The sequence below is a fragment of the Typopeltis vanoorti genome, chromosome 1, assembly GCF_054136105.1.
Source record: "Typopeltis vanoorti isolate ZY-2024b chromosome 1, IOZ_Tvanoo_1.0, whole genome shotgun sequence".
In the NCBI taxonomy this organism is placed as follows: domain Eukaryota; kingdom Metazoa; phylum Arthropoda; class Arachnida; order Uropygi; family Thelyphonidae; genus Typopeltis; species Typopeltis vanoorti.
In genome coordinates, this window is record NC_143549.1 from 105,985,363 (window position 1) to 106,003,986 (window position 18,624).

The window sequence follows — 18,624 nt, forward strand, 5'->3', positions numbered from 1 at the left end:
GTCCACTTCTGTTGACAGGAATATTCATACGACCATAAGAATATTCATATGTTTCAATAAGGATCTGTTTCGATTATCAAGGCATCATTACACACACAAACACAGACTTGTTTCATTATTAATAGGACAGTCTAGGTTTGTGTAGTAAACTACAACGCACTAATCGACTGGGTTGTCTAATGAATCATGTATCGTTCACACTAGCGTTACAGCCAATTCTTAGGTGAGTTGCAAACCACCATGAATGTCGTGCAGCCTAAACATGTTGGAAATTCATTATTCAAAAATTATTTAGGACTCAATTATTATGCAGTATTTCATAATCATACTTGCATAATCATTTATTATGCAAGTATGATTTGACTGAAATTTTTTAATACGTTTGACTCGAATTGAGCATTTTAAGATTACAGTGCACAGGAGAAGAAACCGGAATGAAGAGAGTTTCTGAACTGGAAAAAAAAAAGTTTCTTTTATGTTTTTCTCATTTAAATCTTTCCGCACTCATTAAATCAAATACAAAACAGCATCTCTTCGTCAATGAATGCATTTTGAAATAAGATTGGTTTAGGTAAACATTTTTCAATACGTACATTTGAGATATAATTATTATGCTAATTGTATGACCACAATGAATACTGTTTGTAAATAATGGTTTTATTTATGCATCATTATCAACACTATTCTATTTCCGCATAGTCTCAGTTTAATTAAGAGAATACTCACACACACACACACACACACACACACACACACACACACACACACACACACACACACACACACACACACACATGTGTGTGTGTGTTCTCTGGCCAATTTGCTTATACATGGGATGAAAAACTTGACTTTTATGGGAGTAAAAACACTGCTATCCCCATATGAAAATGGTAAATTCTCCTTCAGTTTAAAAAGCCCAAGAAAGCATTCCTTTCGTTATGACAAGAATCGAACTCAGGTCTCCCATGTGAAGCATTTCATCATTCTATAGTTTCTATATTCTATAGTTTCTGTATTCGGCTTTGAAATAATGCTGGATTTAATATTCACTTAATTTCAATAAATTTGCATCGCCAAAGTGAAGCCTTTTGGCTTTTTATTTTAGTAAATACCCTTAAACACCGACCGAGAGTTCGCTTACGAAAAATACACCTCTCCGAGGTTTCAAGTTCCTTAGTACGGAATTGAGTGGAAGGCGAATTGGGAGGGATGAGAACGGACGTGTTACTTTAGACTGAGCCTGATTACATTGCATACAAGGTTTCTCAGTAATCTCACATTGAACTGGTGCTAGCACAGTGTGATTCCTACTGTCTCTCCCTCTGCACGAAAAGTGCAAGAGGTCAAATGGCCAGCAGGCCCCACCCGCAATGAGGACCAGTGGTGGTTTTATAGGGAGGTAGGTTTATAACTGTGGCCAAGTGAGATATTGATACTCCTTTTCCCAAACTAGTAGGTTCTAAGAAGACTTTGCTAGTAGACTAACTCAGTCTACAGGACATTTGCTGGCTGGCTTCAAGCCCTGAGGGATCATATATTGCTAGTAGTCCGTCTAGGTCTACAAGATACTTTGCTGGCAGGTCCCCGGCCCTGTGGGATTATTATACTGCTTTTAACTGATCTCTGCTGGCAGGAAATCGCCACTTTGAGATGGACAACATCAAAGATCACAACCAGTTCCTTAACAAGGAGCAGTCTCTAGAAGTGCTCAAACTTATAATAAGCAAATTAGAAACTGACTGGCCAGGATTCATAAAAGAGTACATTCACTCTAATGATGGAGAGGAGGAGGAGAATGAGATCTCACAAGAGGATCTCATTGCTGCTCTGTCACCAAAATCCCCCTGTCAAAACATCTCTCAAGGGGAGCACTCATACAAAAGAAGAAGAATCATAGAAGACCAGATGGATGAAGACACATGTACATTAGAAGTCCCAAAGAATACCGAAAAGGTTCCACCAGTAATACTAAGGGACAAGGACAAATGGACCACTGTCACAACAGCCCTTAGGGAACACAAAATTGCATATTCCTGGGCAACAAATCAAGATGAAGGAGTCAAAATCCAACCAGCCTCAGTCACTGACTACAGACAGCTGACAAGACTAATGGATAACAAAAGGCTCCCATATCATACTTTTGCTTTACCTAGTGAGAAAAATCTCAAGGTTGTGCTTCTCAGAGTGACCGAGGGTGTCACCTGTGAAGAAGTCACCACTGACCTTATGAGTCAGAACCTAACACCAGTGAAAGTGAGCAGGATGCTCAGGGCAGATAAAAGACCAACGCCACTGATACTCGTAGAAATTGATAAGACACAGAAAGAGATTTATGAATTAACAACGATATGTGGCCTCAAAATTTCTACTGAACCACTAAGGAAGAAGTTGATAGTTGGGCAGTGCCATAGGTGCCAAAGGTTTGGCCATGCCCAAAAACTCTGCAAGGCAAATTACAGATGTTTAAAATGTGGCGAGGGCCACCAGACAGTCATGTGTACAAAACCAAGATCCCCTCCAGCTAAATGCACAAATTGTGGAGGACCTCACCCTGCAAACTACAAGGGATGCATTACACACCCAAATAATCGAGGGTTACAAAAAACTACCCCTCCAACACAATTCAGCGATGCTCAAGTCAGCCGTGCTAATCACACCCCAGCCCAAACTATCAGTAGCCCAACAACTCAAGAAAGGAAACAAATGTCTAAAACTTATGCAGAGGCAGTACGAACAAAGGCTACTCCATCTCATGACCATATAGGCGCAAATCTAACATCAGTACTAACTGCCTCACTAGCTACCATGTTACAAGAATTCAGTATGACGAATCCTTCACCGTCCTCCACGAAAAGATTCCTACAAGGTACCCACTCAATTCTGACAGCCCTCAACAATGAATAGAAGAAAATTCCATCCCAACTCTCTCATGATCACGGCATGGAATGCCAACGGACTCAGCAATAAAACCCTAGAACTACAAGAGTTCTCTCACAGGCATAATCCTGACATAATACTGGTAAACGAAACACATCTCAGGCCAGCAAATAATCCCAAATTACGGAACTATACTATGTATAAAACAGATAGACTAGCCGGAAGTGGAGGAGGAACAGCTATATACATTAAAAACTATCTAAGCCACAATGTTCTGACCAATCCCCAAACCAAGAACCTAGAGATAACAGGCATTGAAGTTAATACCAACAACGCTGGCAATATCAAAATCAACACTGTATATAATCCACCCAGCATTCCATTGCTGGTATCCGATTTGGACCCCATTCTCGGCTTCTCCGACTCCATCATCGTGGGTGGTGACTTTAATGCCAAACATACAGCCTGGCATAGCTTCACAATCAATGACAAAGGTCGAATTCTAAACCATTACGCAACGCAAAATTCTATTGTTCTAACCGGACCCACAAAGCCCACCCATCATAGCTCAACTGGAATTTCAGATGTACTTGACATAGTTGTCCTCAAAAACATCAGATACCAATACCAGCTGGAAGCAATAAATGAACTTTCATCAGATCACAACCCTATTCTGCTTAAACTTGGTACACAAGAACAATTCTCCCCTCCCCACTCTTTCATATCTTGGGACAAACTCACCAGAATCTTACCTGATCACATTGGCCCAGTCCATACTATTCACACTAAAGAGGAGATAGAAATGGCTGCAAACAACTTTACCAATCAAATCAAAAATGCAATAAAGGCAGTTACCCAAACCACAGTTTTTCACCCTAGTGGACGGATCCCCGAGGAAATTATGGATTTAATTAGACTGAAAAACAAAGCCAGAAAGCGGTATCATAACACAAGAGCCCCTCGAGATAAAGTAAATTTGAACAAATTAAACAGACAAGTACGTGAAGCCCTCCAGACATCGAAACCAAGAGTGGGAATCTAAGCTAACAAAATTAAACCCTGAGGACAACTCCATATGGAAGTTTCTGAGAACCTTCGGCACCAAAAGGCAACTTTTACCCCCAATTCAAACCTCAAAAGGAATAGCTCACAATGATGGGGAAAAAGCAGAGGCTCTAGCCGACAGCTTGGAAAGTCATTGCAACCCCTCATATGAAAATTTGAAAATCAATCTTATCTACAAGATTCACCGCCGAGTTAGGCAGGCCATAACAGAACAAAAAGATGATCTAGAATCTCTCACACCCACTTCTCCAACAGAAGTTATAAACATTATAACCCACCTGAACAACAATAAAGCTCCAGGCCCAGATGGAATTACAAACAGAATAATTAAACTACTCCCCAGAAAAGCCATTGTACATCTAGTCAACATAATTAATGCCATCCTCAGATTCCAGTATTTCCCTTTAACATGGAAAATAGCAGATGTCACACCAATCAAAAAGACGGGAAAAAAACGCTCAACTCCCTGGAAACTACAGACCTATCAGTCTTCTGTCTAACCTTGGAAAGATTGCAGAAAAAGTAGTCCTTACTAGATTTCAATCACAAACGGACCAACTACATATAATCCCAAATGAGCAATTTGGATTCAGTAAAAACCACTCCACCGATCAGCAGATCCACAGGCTGATCGAATACATTTCCGAAGGCTTCAACCGGAATCTTTATACAGCTGCAGTCTTTTTAGATGCTGCAAAGGCTTTTGATAAGGTGTGGCATCAAGGTCTTCTCTACAAGCTCACTGCATTCAATATACCTATTAATCTAGTTAAAATAATTCACTCTTACCTCAGAGACAGATACATGCAAGTCAAAATAAATGAAATTGTATCAACCAGACGCAAGGTTCTGGAGGGAGTACCACAGGGCTCACTCTTGTCCCCCTTGCTGTTTTCTATCTATATTGCTGATATCCCTCAAAACCCAAGCTCAACAATCACTGCATTATATGCTGATGACATTGCATTATTAGCAAGCTCTCTCAGCCCGAAACTGGCTATTAAGAGACTCCAAAGCAGCATTCACACGCTGGAAAGATGGTTTATGGACTGGAGAATTCAAACCAATCCACAGAAGAGCTCAGCCATACTGTTCACTAGAAAAAAGCCTTAAATCAAGGAAGATATACATTTACTAGGTGTTAAAGTCCTATGGCAGAATACAGTCAAATATCTTGGAGTAATTCTGGATAAAAAACTACAATTCACCAACCATATAGAACACATAAGTTCCAAGACGTCTAAAGCAATAGCGCAGCTCTACCCCATGATCAACAGAAAAAGTAAATTAGATACTCAGAACAAACTGCTCATATACAAGATGGTAATACTCTCAGTCATAACTTATGCATCTCCTGCGTGGAGTCACACTTCGAAGACAAATATTCAGAAGCTGCAGAGAATAGAAAACAAATGTCTGAGAATGAGTTTAGATGCTCCATGGTTTATCAGAAACTCCCAAATTCACAGAGACGTCAGCATTCCCTACATCACAGCTCTTCTTCATGACCTAGCTGTAAAGTTCTTCAATAAGACAATTAATCATCCGAACCCACTGATTAAACAAGCTTCAGACTATAATGAAGCAGATTTCTGCAAATACAAGAGACCCAAGTCAATTCTATGCTCAGCTGAACAGAGTTAATCTCACTGCCCTTTCAGGGCGAGCTTAAAGCTCAATAATTCTCCACCCAAAGAACTTTCCTTTTCAGATGGAGGGGAATATGAAAAGCATTTATGCTTCACCCATCAAGTCAGTACCGTTATGCGTTATGCGTTCCTTAGTACTGAGTTTTGAACTGTTCATTCTGTATTGAAGACATGAAAAAAACGGCGCCTCGCATTGTAGTCTCGCATGATGGTTGTTGTTGCGAAGAATGTTTTTTGATTTAAGTGGTGATTAGTGAGTTTTAGATATTATGAATCTGCTTTGTTTGCGGAATACGAGGTAAGACTTTGACTTTTGATACAATTTTCTGGCCCTAGCCTGTTCTCTTCGCCATTGTAAATATTTTATACCTATTCAAGAATGGAGAATGTAAACGATATCAAAGACGCCATTCAACAGTTAAACAAAGATATGTCACTTGACATTCTCAAATTCCTCCTAAAGAAATTTGAAATAGATTATCCTGGTTGCTTGAATCTCTTCACTCAAGTAAATGACACTGAAGATGATGATTTGGACATTGAAGAGGACATTACACCTGTTCCACCTTCAAAGACTCCCCGACAGTTCGACTGTTCTCATGAAGAACATTCTAATAAAAGACGCAGAACATCGGAAGGTGGATTGGAAGTCGATGTAATAACTCGACAAAATCAGACCACCCAAGATAGAAAAGAAAAGGTCCCTTCAGTCATCCTTCGAGATAAAGACAAATGGACCTCAGTCTCAAGATCCCTAGGAGAACAAAATATCAATTTTTCCTGGACAAGAAATACTGAAGAGGGTGTAAAGATTCACCCTACCATTGTCACTGATTATCGCTTGATGATGAAAATGCTTGACAACTCTAAATTACCCTTCCACACATTTGCGCTAGCTAGCGAGAAGAACTTAAAAGTAGTTCTAAGAGGAGTGGCTGAGGGTATTACAACTGATGAGATCACAGCTGACCTCATCAATCAAGGATTGACTCCAACCAAAGTGAGTAGAATGTTGAGGTCAGATAAAACACCAATGCCACTGGTGTTGGTCGAAATCTCCAACACACACACAAAAAAGCATCTATGAAGTTACGGACATTTGTAATCTTAAAATTACAACCGAACCTCTCTAAGGAAGAAGGCATCGGCAGGGCAGTGCCACAGATGCCAGCAGTTCGGGCATGCCCAAAAATTGTGCAGAGCTGCATATAGATGCCTAAAATGTGGTGAGGGTCACCAAACTAACTCCTGCACCAAACCCAGATCCACACCTGCTTGTTGTGCCAACTGTAGAGGGCCACATCCCTCTAATTACAAGGGTTGTCTTTTCCATCCAAAAAACCGTTGATCAACAAGAACTAACCACGTTCCTACAAGCAATGACACAACACACAACCAAGCAGTTCGCCCTCCAGATCATAATACCTCACATTCGACAACACAGGAAGGCACTCGACCCTCATCCATGTCCAAATCATATGCGGAAGCGGTAAGAACCCAGACTTTTTCATCACAAGAGCGAACAAGCTCTAATCTCACATCAGCTTTAACCTCGTCACTTGCAACAATGCTGCATGAATTCAGCAAAGCAAGTACCTCACCATCCTCCAGAAAAAGATTCTACCTAGAAACCCAATCCATATTAACAGCTCTCTATAATGTTTAAAAAATTTAAACCAAATTCTCTCATGATAACAGCATGGAATGCCAATGGCTTAACACTAAAATTCTCGAGCTGCAAGAATTTGCAAAAAGATACAATCCAGACATAATCTTGATCAGTGAATCCCACTTCAGACCATCAAACAATCCAAAACTAAGAGGCTATATTTTATACAGGACAGACAGACTTAACTCTAGTGCAGGAGGCACAGCTATTTTTATCAAAAATTATTTAAGCCACAACGCACTGACTAACTCCCATACTCTAAACCTTGAGGTGGCGGGTGTGGAGGTGCACACTAATAACGCAAGCAAACTCAAAATCTATGCAGCGTACAACCCTCCTAGTATTCTCCTTTGACAGCAGACTTAGACTCCATCCTCGGCTCCAGGGATTCCATAGTTATAGCAGGAGACCTAAACTCCAAACACACAGCCTGGTTCAGTTCGTCAATCAACTCCAAAGGCCGTACCTTATTCAACTATACGTTACTCAACTCATCAATAGTAGCTGGACCCACTGAGCCCACACACTACAGCCCATCAGGAAGTTCTGATGTATTAGACATAGTTATCCTCAGAAACATCAAATATCAATACCAGCTGGAGACAGTAGAAGAGCTTAACTCAGATCATAATCCCATCCTACTCAGGTTAGGACTTCAAGATCAGCTCTCTCCCCATCCTTCTTTCATACCATGGGACAAGCTCTCTAATGTTCTCCTGGTCCACGTCGGTCCGCCCCCTGTCATTCATAAAAAAGAAGAAATAGATCAAGCTGTAAACAATTTAACTAGGCAAATCAACTCAGCAATAACATCGGTCACTCAAACCACTGTCTCCCATGCTCCTAACTGGATCCCAGAAGAGATAATGGACCTGATCAGGGCCAAAAATAAGGCCAGAAAGCGATATCACAATACTAGAGCCCCGCAGGACAAAGCAACCTTAAACACTTTGAACAGACAGGTGCGAGAAGCCCTCCAGATCCACAGGAACTCCAAATGAGAAACCAAACTCAAAGAAATCAACCCAGAAGATAACTCCATGTGGAAGTTTGTAAAATCTCTTCGTACCAAAAGACAACCACTTCCCCCTTTAAAGACCAATCTTGGAATTGCACACACAGATGAAGAAAAAGTAGAAACCCTAATTGACAATCTGGAAAATCAATGCAGCCCATCTTATGCAAATTTAAATGTCAATCTTATTCACAAAGTTCATCGTAAAGTTAGAAATGCACTAAGTCAGCCTAAGGATGATTCAGAAACCATTACCCCCACATCACCAACAGAAATAATAAATATCATTTCCCATCTGGAGAATAAAAAGGCCCCCGGCCCTGACGGCATTACCAATAGAATAATAAAGCTACTCCCACGGAAAGCCATAATTCATCTAGTTAATATTACCAGTTCCATTTTAAGATTCCAGTACTTTCCCACAGATTGGAAAATCGTGGACATTATACCTCTGAAAAAGCCTGGCAATAACCCACAACTTCCCCAAAGCTACAGGCCCATCAGTCTTCTTTCCTGTCTTGGCAAAGTAACAGAAAAGGTCATCCTATCAAGACTACAATCAGCAGTGGACCAACAGAAAATAATCCCAAATGAGCAATTTGGGTTTCGCAAAGCTCACAACACGGTGCAACAAATTCACCGACTAACAGAACATATTACTCATGGTTTTAACTAGCACCTTCACACTGCTGCTGTGTTTTTGGATGTTGCCAAGGCCTTTGATAAGGTCTGGCATCAAGGCCTTATCTTCAAACTAATTGAAAACAATATCCCAATTAAACTAGTGAAACTCATATATTCATATATCAATGAAAGATACATGCAAGTAAAACTCAACGGAATTGTTTCTTTAAAGTGCAAAATTCTGGCGGGAGTACCTCAAGGTTCTCTTCTGGCCCCAATACTTTTCACAACTTACATGGCAGATATTCCTCTCAATCCAAGAACAACTACTACGGTCCTTTATGCCGACGACACTGCTATTCTAGCTAGATCACTCAGCCCTCGCCTAGCAATCACTAGACTCCAAGGAAGTATCAGTGAGCTAGCAAACTGGTTCACCAACTGGAGGATTCAAGTGAATCCCCTCAAAAGCTCAGCCATAATGTTTTCAAGAAGAAAAATCTGCAACAAAGAAGACATCCTGCTCTCTGGTCAAATGATCCCATGGCAATCAGAGACCAAATATCTTGGGGTATTAATGGATAACAAACTCCTTTTCAACAAACACATCAATCTCATTTGCTCCAAATCTTCCAAAGTCATAGCTCAGCTCTACCCATTGATCAACCGTAAGAACAAATTGAACCTATATAATAAATTGCTTCTTTACCGGATGGTAATACGTCCAGTCATTACCTACGCCTCACCAGCATGGAGTCACACTTCAAGATCAAACATTTCAAAATTACAGAGAATCCAAAATAAATGCCTTAGGATGATCCTGGATGCACCACGGTTCGTCAGAAATTCACAGATTCACCGAGAAACCGGCACTCCATACATCTCCTTCCTTCTTCGTGATCTTGCAGAAAAATTCTTCGTGAAGTCAAGTTCACATTCAAACCCACTAATAGTACAAGGTGTCAATTACAACGAGACTGATTACTACAAACACAAAAGACCGAAGGCTATTCTTCTCTGAACCGATCACAGCTAACACAACTGCCCTCAGAGGGCGAGCTTAATTGCTCACAAATCTACCATTCCCAAACAACTCTCATTACAGATAAAGGGGAATGTGAAAAGCACTTGTGCTTCACCCATCCTGTCAGTAATGTTATTGGTATTGGTGGTTCCTGAGTACTAGATTTCGTTAATGGCGGCTCGCGTATTAGTGGCGCGTTTTAATCAGTGCGATAGTTTTGAATGATATGTATATATAGAGGTAAGCGTTCTTCATTTTCTGAAGTTCATATGCTATTGCTTTGCGCATTTAGCTAATCGCTCGATATTGCTGGCAATCCTTTTCATCTGCAATATCCTCTACAAAATTTCTACTGGCAGGTCTCAAGACCTGGGATTTCTAATTGCGATCATAAGCAATTCCCCAATCACCACCTACTAGATATAACAACGAATAAAACAGACATGAATAACATTAATGATCTTCTAGAGCATCTAAACATCAAGCACTAAAACTTTAAATTATTGCTTAAAAAATTCGATACGGAATGGCCAGGTTTCCTAAACCTGTACACACAACCAGAAGAATCCGAAGATATAGAGGACGAAGTAGAAGAAATCAACAACACGACCATCTCCCTACCCGAGAACCACAGTCAGACAGCCTTCACAGAAGAACAAACGAATAAAAGACGCAGAATCGAGGATGATTATATAGAAAACGAAACACCCTCACAAACAGTGCCGGAAAAAAAGGGAAAAGGTCCCCCTGTAATTCTCCGTGAAAAGGAAAAATGGACCACAGTTGCAAGAAATCTGAAAGAACATAAAATTGAATACTCCTTGACCAGAAACACCGACGAAGGAGTAAAAATTCAACCAACAACAGCCACAGAGACTACAGAGGGATAACAAAAATGATGGATAACAACAAACTACAGTACCACACCTTCGCACTAAGCAGCGAAAGAACTCTAAAGGTTGTACTGCGAGGTGTCACCGAAGGCATTACCTCTGAGGAGATCGCGGCAGACCTTACCCAGCAGGGCCTAACACCAATCAAAGTCAGCCGGATGTTCAGGTCCGATAAACAACCGATGCCATTAGTATTGATTGAGATCCAGAACACACAAAGACGAATTTGTGACATAACTGCGGTCTGTGGACTTAAGATAACAACAGAACCACTCAGGAAAAGGGCATCAGCAGGGCAATGCCATCGTTGCCAAAAGTTTGGCCATTCCCAAAGACTGTGTATAGCCGAGTTCAGATGCCTGAAGTGCTGTGAGAAACATCAAACCATTACATGCACAAAACCAAGAATTACACCAGCCAAATGTGCCAACTGTGGAGGTCCCCACTCAAAGCATCTCTGCTGCACGGTCATCAAACCAACAAAACCCTATCCATAAAAGTCAGGAAAGGGCTCAACCTTCCACCAAGACCTATGCAGAAGCAGCCTGCCCAAAGGACACGATGCAAAGCAATCAAATAGGCTCCAACATCACAGCAATACTGACTGCCTCGCTAGCCACTATGCTGCAGGAATTCAGCAGAACAAACCCAACTCCATCCTCCACAAAGAGATTCCTGCAAGGAACCCATTCCATACTGACAGCACTCAACTATGAATAAAACAAAAGTAAAACCCAATTCGCTTCTAATTGCAGCCTGGAATGACAATGGCCTCACCAACAAGACACTAGAACTACAGGAATTCGCACAAAGACAAAACCCGGACATAATGCTGATCAACGAGACCCACCTGAGACCTGCCAACAACCCAAAAGTGAGAGGATACACAATATACCGGACGGATAAACTCAGCACCAGAGGGGGAGGCACTGCCATCTACATCAAACCGTACCTCCACCACAATGCCATATCCAACCCACAGGTCCACACAAACAGTGCTGGAAGCCTCAAGATATTTGCTGCCTACAACTCACCAAGCAACCCTCTACTGACAGCAGACCTGGATGCAGTCCTTGGCACCACAGACCCCACCATCATAGTAGGAGACTTGAACGCCAAACACACAGCATGGTTCAGCACCACCAACAACAGAAGTGGACGCATGCTATTCAACACTTAACTCAGTTGTGGTAGCAGGACCCACTGAGCACACACATTACAGCCCTCATGGCAGATCAGATGTACTTGACATAGCTATCCTCAGAAACATCAGTTATCAATACAAACTAGAGATGATCAATGAACTATCATCTGACCACAACCCAATCCCGATCAAACTTGGCACGCAAGACTAGTTGGTCTTGCGTGCCAAGAGCACAGCTTCATATCAAGAGCCACCAGCACACCTTCATATCATGGGATAGGCTAGCTAAAATCATACCAGAATACATTGGTCCTGTACCCATCATCCATAAAAAAGAAGAAATAGATGAAGCAGTAAGCAATCTAACAAACCAAATTAAAAAAGCACTAGAAGCAGTCACCAAAACCACAACCAACCACCCAACCAGTCGGCTCCCAGAAAACATTATGAATCTCATCAGAACAAAAAACAAAGCCAGGAAAAGATACCACAACACAAGAGCCCCACAGGACAAGAAAACACTAAACAACTTGAACAACCAACTCAGAAAAGCACTTCAAATCCACAGAAATCAGGATTGGGACAATAAACTATCATCACTCAACCCAGAAGATCACACAATATGGAAATTTCTGAAGATACTGCGCACCAAACACGACCCCCTACCCCCCATGCAAACTGCTCATGGAATGGCGCGCACTGATAAAGAAAAAGCTAAAGCAATAGCAGAAAACCTAGAAAAACAATACAGCCCATCATATGACAATATACACATCACCAACATATATAAAGTCCACCAGCAGGTCAAACGTACCTTAAGACAGTCCAAAGACAAACCAGACAGCATCACCCCCACTACTCCAGTTGAAATAAAAACATCATAAAACATCTAAACAACAAAAAAGCTCCAGGTCCAGATGGAATTACTAACAGAATCATCAAATTACTTCCTAGAAAGGCTATTATACACCTGGTTAACATAACCAATGCAATACTGAGGATACAACACTTCCCCCACTGCATGGAAAACAGCTGACATCACACCAATAAAAAAGCCAGGAAACAATCCACAACTCCCGCAAAGCTACCGTCCAATAAGCCTGCTTTCCAACCTAGGAAAGATTGTTGAAAAAAGTATCCTTTCAAGACTACAAGAAAAATCAGACCAATTAGGAATAATTCCAAACGAACAATTTGGCTTCCGCCGTATGCACAGCACAGTGCAATAAATACACTGACTAGTGGAGCATATCACTCAAGGATACAACTGGAACCAGCTGCAGTTTTTCTGGATATTGCCAAGGCCTTTTATAAGGTATGGCATCAAGGATTACTGTACAAACTCATTCAGGCCAACATTCCAACAAACCTTACCCACCTAATAAAATCATACCTTACTGACAGATCCATGCAGATAAAAATAAATGCACCATCTCAACTAGGCACCAAATCCTGGCAGGCATACCACAGGGATCTCTATTGGCTCCTTTACTTTTCACAATCTACGTGGCTGACATGCCACAGAACCTGAGGACTACCATCACAGCCCTATATGCTGACGACACAGCCATAATGACAAGATTTCTCCGCCCATACCTGGCGATCAGTCGTCTCCAGGATACCATCACAAAGCTAGAGAAATGATTCTCCGACTGGAGGATACAAGTAAACCCCGTCAAAAGCTCAGCTATACTATTCACCAAATGCAAAGCCTTCATCCAAGATGATATTCAACTCCTCGGAAAAAAGATACCATGACAGACAGAAACTAAATACCTTGGAGTACAGCTAGACAAAAAGCTAAATTTCAACAGCCATATCAAGCTCATAGGCAGAAAGACATCCAGAACCATAGCCCAACTCCTCCCCTGATCAATCGCAACAGCAAATTGGATACACGCAACAAGCTGCTACTATTCAGATGGCAATACGACCAGTAATCACATATGCATCTCCGGCATGGAGTCACACATCCAAATCTAACATCCGGAAACTACAGAGGATACAAAACAAATGCCTGCGGATGATTTTGGACGCCCCATGGTTCGTCAGAAACACGCAGAATCACAGAGAAATCGGAACCCGTGACATCCATTCTCTCCTTTATGACCACGCGGAAAAGTTCTTCAGCAAGGCACACTCTCATCCCAACCCACTAATCAGACAAGCTTCCAGTTATAGTGAACATGACTATTGCAAACATAAAAGACCCAAGGCAATCCTGCTTTCAGCAGAACAGAGCTAACTCCATAGTACACAAAGTGCGAGCATAAGACTCACAACCCCCCCCCCCCCCATCAAGCTTCTCGACACAGATAAAGGGGAAAATAAAAAGCATTTTATATTCACCCAGCAAGCCAGTAACGTTGTTGTTGTTCCTAAGTACTCAATTGAAAAAATGGCGACAGTGAAGTACTCAGTGAATTCGAGATGCGATTTGATTGAATATAGAGGTAAGACTTTGATTTAGTTGCAATTTAGGAATTGTAGTGATTTCTGAAAAAGAAAATACGTCATTGGATTTTAACGGTAGCTATCGCAGAAAAGCTAACTTGTGGAAAACTTTTCCAGTTGCATTCGACATTCGATACAGAGGAGTGCATTTTGATTGAGATTGACTCAGCGAAAAGTAAGGTTTCGCTATTAATTCTCAGTTTTAGTAATTGACCAACCCCGAATCAAAACCTACTAGACGTAATTATGACTGACATAGACACCGACGCCCTGGTAGAAACACTAGACAAAGGTCTGGCGCTAAGCCTACTCAAAAAATTGCTAAAAAAATTTGAAGTGGAATAGCCAGGATACTTGAACCTGTACTCCACAACGAGAGATGATGAAGAAAGCGAGGATACTGCTAATATAGAGGAAAAATTGGATTTGGTGGTCTCAATCCCCCCCCCCCCCCCAGGATCAAGGAGAGATTCACGCGCGGAAAAAACACAAAACACAGACGACAGAACCACCCACAGATGAAGGTGTGGAGGAAGACGGACACAACTCTGACCCTCCTGCCTCCACTAAAGAGAAATTGCCTCCAATTATCTTAAGAGAAAAGAATAGGTGGACAGACCTAAGGGCCACAATGACTAGTCTACAGATAGCATACACTACAGCAAAGAATTTAGACGACGGTATCAAAATCCAACCTGCCACTTTAATGGACTACTGCAGACTCACAAAGGAGCTAGACAATGAAGGTGTGCAATACCACACCTTTACCCTTGACTCCGAGAGGAGCCTGAAGGTGGTTCTCCATGGAGTATCAGAGCACATACATACAGAAGATATAGCCGCCGATCTCTGCTACCAAGACCTACCACCCATCAAGGTCAGCAGAATGACCAGAGCAGACAAAAGTCCAATGCCACTCGTCTTAGTAGAGGTCCACCAGACATAAAAACATATATGACCTAACTTCAATTTGTGGGCTAAAAATCAGTGCAGAACCACTAAGAAAAAGAACCTCATCAGGACAGTGCCACAGGTGCCAAAAATATGGTCATGCCCAGAGATTATGTAAAGTAGAATACAAGTGCTTAAAATGCGGGGAAAGCCGCCACCCCACATATACCTGCACCAAGCCAAAATCCACCCCGGCTAAATGTGGGGACCCGCATCCAGAAAACTACAAAAGATGTATACAACACCCAAAAAACAGACTATCTGCTCACTCTACTAATCTACAAAAACCAGTAGCTGCAACTCCTCAACCCTCCAGAGGTCGACAAAACACGATACAAAACCAACTGCCGCAACCAGAAGCCCCGATCGAAGCAAACCACAATCAGCAGACAAAGTCCTATGCAGATGTAGTCCGCTCAACAAAGACCACTGAGGAGCAATACAACCCAAATTTAGCAGCCGTCATTACAAACTCTCTTGCAAATATGCTGCAAGACTTCAGCAAATCAAACCCCACATCGGACTCCAGAAAAAGATTTCTACAAGAAACCCAATCCATCCTTGCAGCTCTCATAAATGCATAAAAATAAAAGCACTCCAGTTTCCCTACAGATCATCGCTTGGAACGCAAACGGACTTAGAAACAAGGTTTGGAACTCTAAGAGTTTGCACAAAGATACAACCCAGACATCATCTTAATAAACGAATCCCACTTAAGACCAGCAGACAACCCCAAAGTTAGAGGATACCTCCTCCAAAGAAGTGACAGAATAAACTACAGAGGAGGAGGCACCGCCATTTTCATAAAAAACCACATCGATCACCACTCTGTAACCAGCCCCTCAACCAAAAATCTAGAGCTCACAGGAACAGTAGTACCCACTACCTCAGCTGGGAAACTAACACTTTATGCAGCTTACAAGCCTCCATCAAAGAATCTACTATATTCAGATCTAGATACCGTCCTAGGCAATAAAGATCAAGTCATCATTGCCAGTGATCTAAACGCGAAACACCCGACAGGAAACAGTAAAACCACAAACAAAAACGGCTACACACTCTTCCGCTACTCCAGTTCAAATTATGCAGTGGTGGCAAGCCCTGCAGAACCAACACATCATAGTACGTATGGCACAGCCAACATACTTGACATTGCTATATTACAAAATATTAAGTTACAGTATAGCCTAGTCTCTTTAAACGAGCTGACATCTGATCACAACCCAATCCTGCTCCAGCTGGGAAAGCAAGAACAACTGCTGCCTCCTCCCCACTCCTTTATCTCATGGAAAAAACTAACAGAAGTACTATCAGAACACATTGGACCTGTCCCTCACATCAGATCCATAAAAGAAATTGAAAATGCTGTCAAAATCAGATCACATCAGATCCATAAAAGAAATTGAAAATGCTGTCAAAAGCCTGACACAGAAAATCAACACAGCCATAAAGGTTGTCACCTCTACCAAAACCACTCTTAAGCCAAACCGACTACCAAAAGACATCATGGATTTAATTAGGAACATAAACAAAGCAAGGAAAAGGTACCACAACACCTGTGCACCTCAGGACAAAAAGATCCTCAATAAACTTAACAATGAAGTAAGAGAAGCACTTAAGGCTCACAGGAACGAAACATGGGAAGCCAAACTAGCCTCTGTATCACCCGGCGAACACTCCATCTGGAACATATTAAGAAGTCTCAGAAACAAAAACAAATCTCTTCCTCCACTCAAGTCAGACATGGGACCAGTACACACGGACGCAGAAAAAGCTGAAGAAATAGCAAAGAACCTAGAAAAACAGTGTAGCCCTACATACGACAACTTGGACTTCAAGCATGTCTATAAAATCCACCTCCATGTCAGACATGCACTGAAAGTCACCGATACCTGCAACAACATACCTCCAAACACCTCACCAGCAGAAATCTATGAAGTTCTAAAGAAGCTAATGAATAAAAAAAGCCCCTGGCCCAGATGGCATATCAAATAGAATAATTAAACTGCTGCCCCGAAGAGCTGTCGTATATCTCACCACCGTAATCAACGCCATGTTCCGATTTAACTATTTCCCCAGCTATTGAAAAGTCGCAGATGTGGTCCTAGTGCATAAACCAGGTAAAGATCCACACCTGCCTGAAAGCTATCGACCCATCAACCTAATCTCAAACTTAGACAAAATTGCAAAGAATCATTCTCTCTAAACTCCAAGCCTCAGTAAATGAGTTAAATATATTCTTAAGGAACAATTTGGCTTTAGACAACATCACAGTACTACTAAACAAATTCATAGGATAATTGAGTACATCACCACCGGTTACAATTGGCACCAGCACACTGGAGCAGTCTTCCTTGACATAGCGAAAGCTTTTGACAAGATATGGCACTTGGGATTACTACACAAACTCAATTCAACAGGCATACCATCAAGTATCGTCCACCTAATTAAATCTTACCTCCAGGACAGACACATACAAGTCAAAATAAATGGTACAGTTTCAAGTCAGCGACGGATCTCTGCGGGAGTTCCTCAAGGTTCCCTACTGGCACCGATCTTATTCTCGATATATATGGCAGCCATCCCACACAACCCAATGTCATCCATCTTAGCACTTTATGCGGATGACACAGCAGTACTTGCCAGATCTCTACGACCACATCTTGTCACTAAAAAACTGCAAGAAAACCTGCTACAACTAGAACAATGGTTCTCCAAATGAAGATTACAAGTGAATCCCCAAAAGAGTGTAGCGATACTTTTCACCAGAAGAATGGTAACTCCCATGGGGGACCTTTATCTCTTCAACACCAAAATCCCCTGGAAAACAGAAACAAAATATCTTGGAGTAATTCTGGACAAAAGATTAACGTTCAACCTACACATCAAACGAAGGCATCTAAAACCATTGCACACCTTTACCCTCTAATAAATAGAAAAAGCAAACTAAATACCAGAATCAAAGTGCTCCTCTACCTGCTGACAATCCGCCCCATGGTGAAATATGCATCTCCAGCCTGGAGCCACACATCCAACACCAACATCCTCAGGCTACAGAGAGTGCAAAATAGGTGTTTGCGCATGATATTGGATGCACCGTGGTTTGTAAGGAACGTACAACTGCATAGATATACAAACATCCCTTACATCTACTCCTTCCTAACTACAGCAGAAAAATTCTTCTCAAAGATCTCTACACACCCCAACGATCTAGTTACACAGGCAGCAAACTATAAACTGACCTCTTCAAATACAGAAG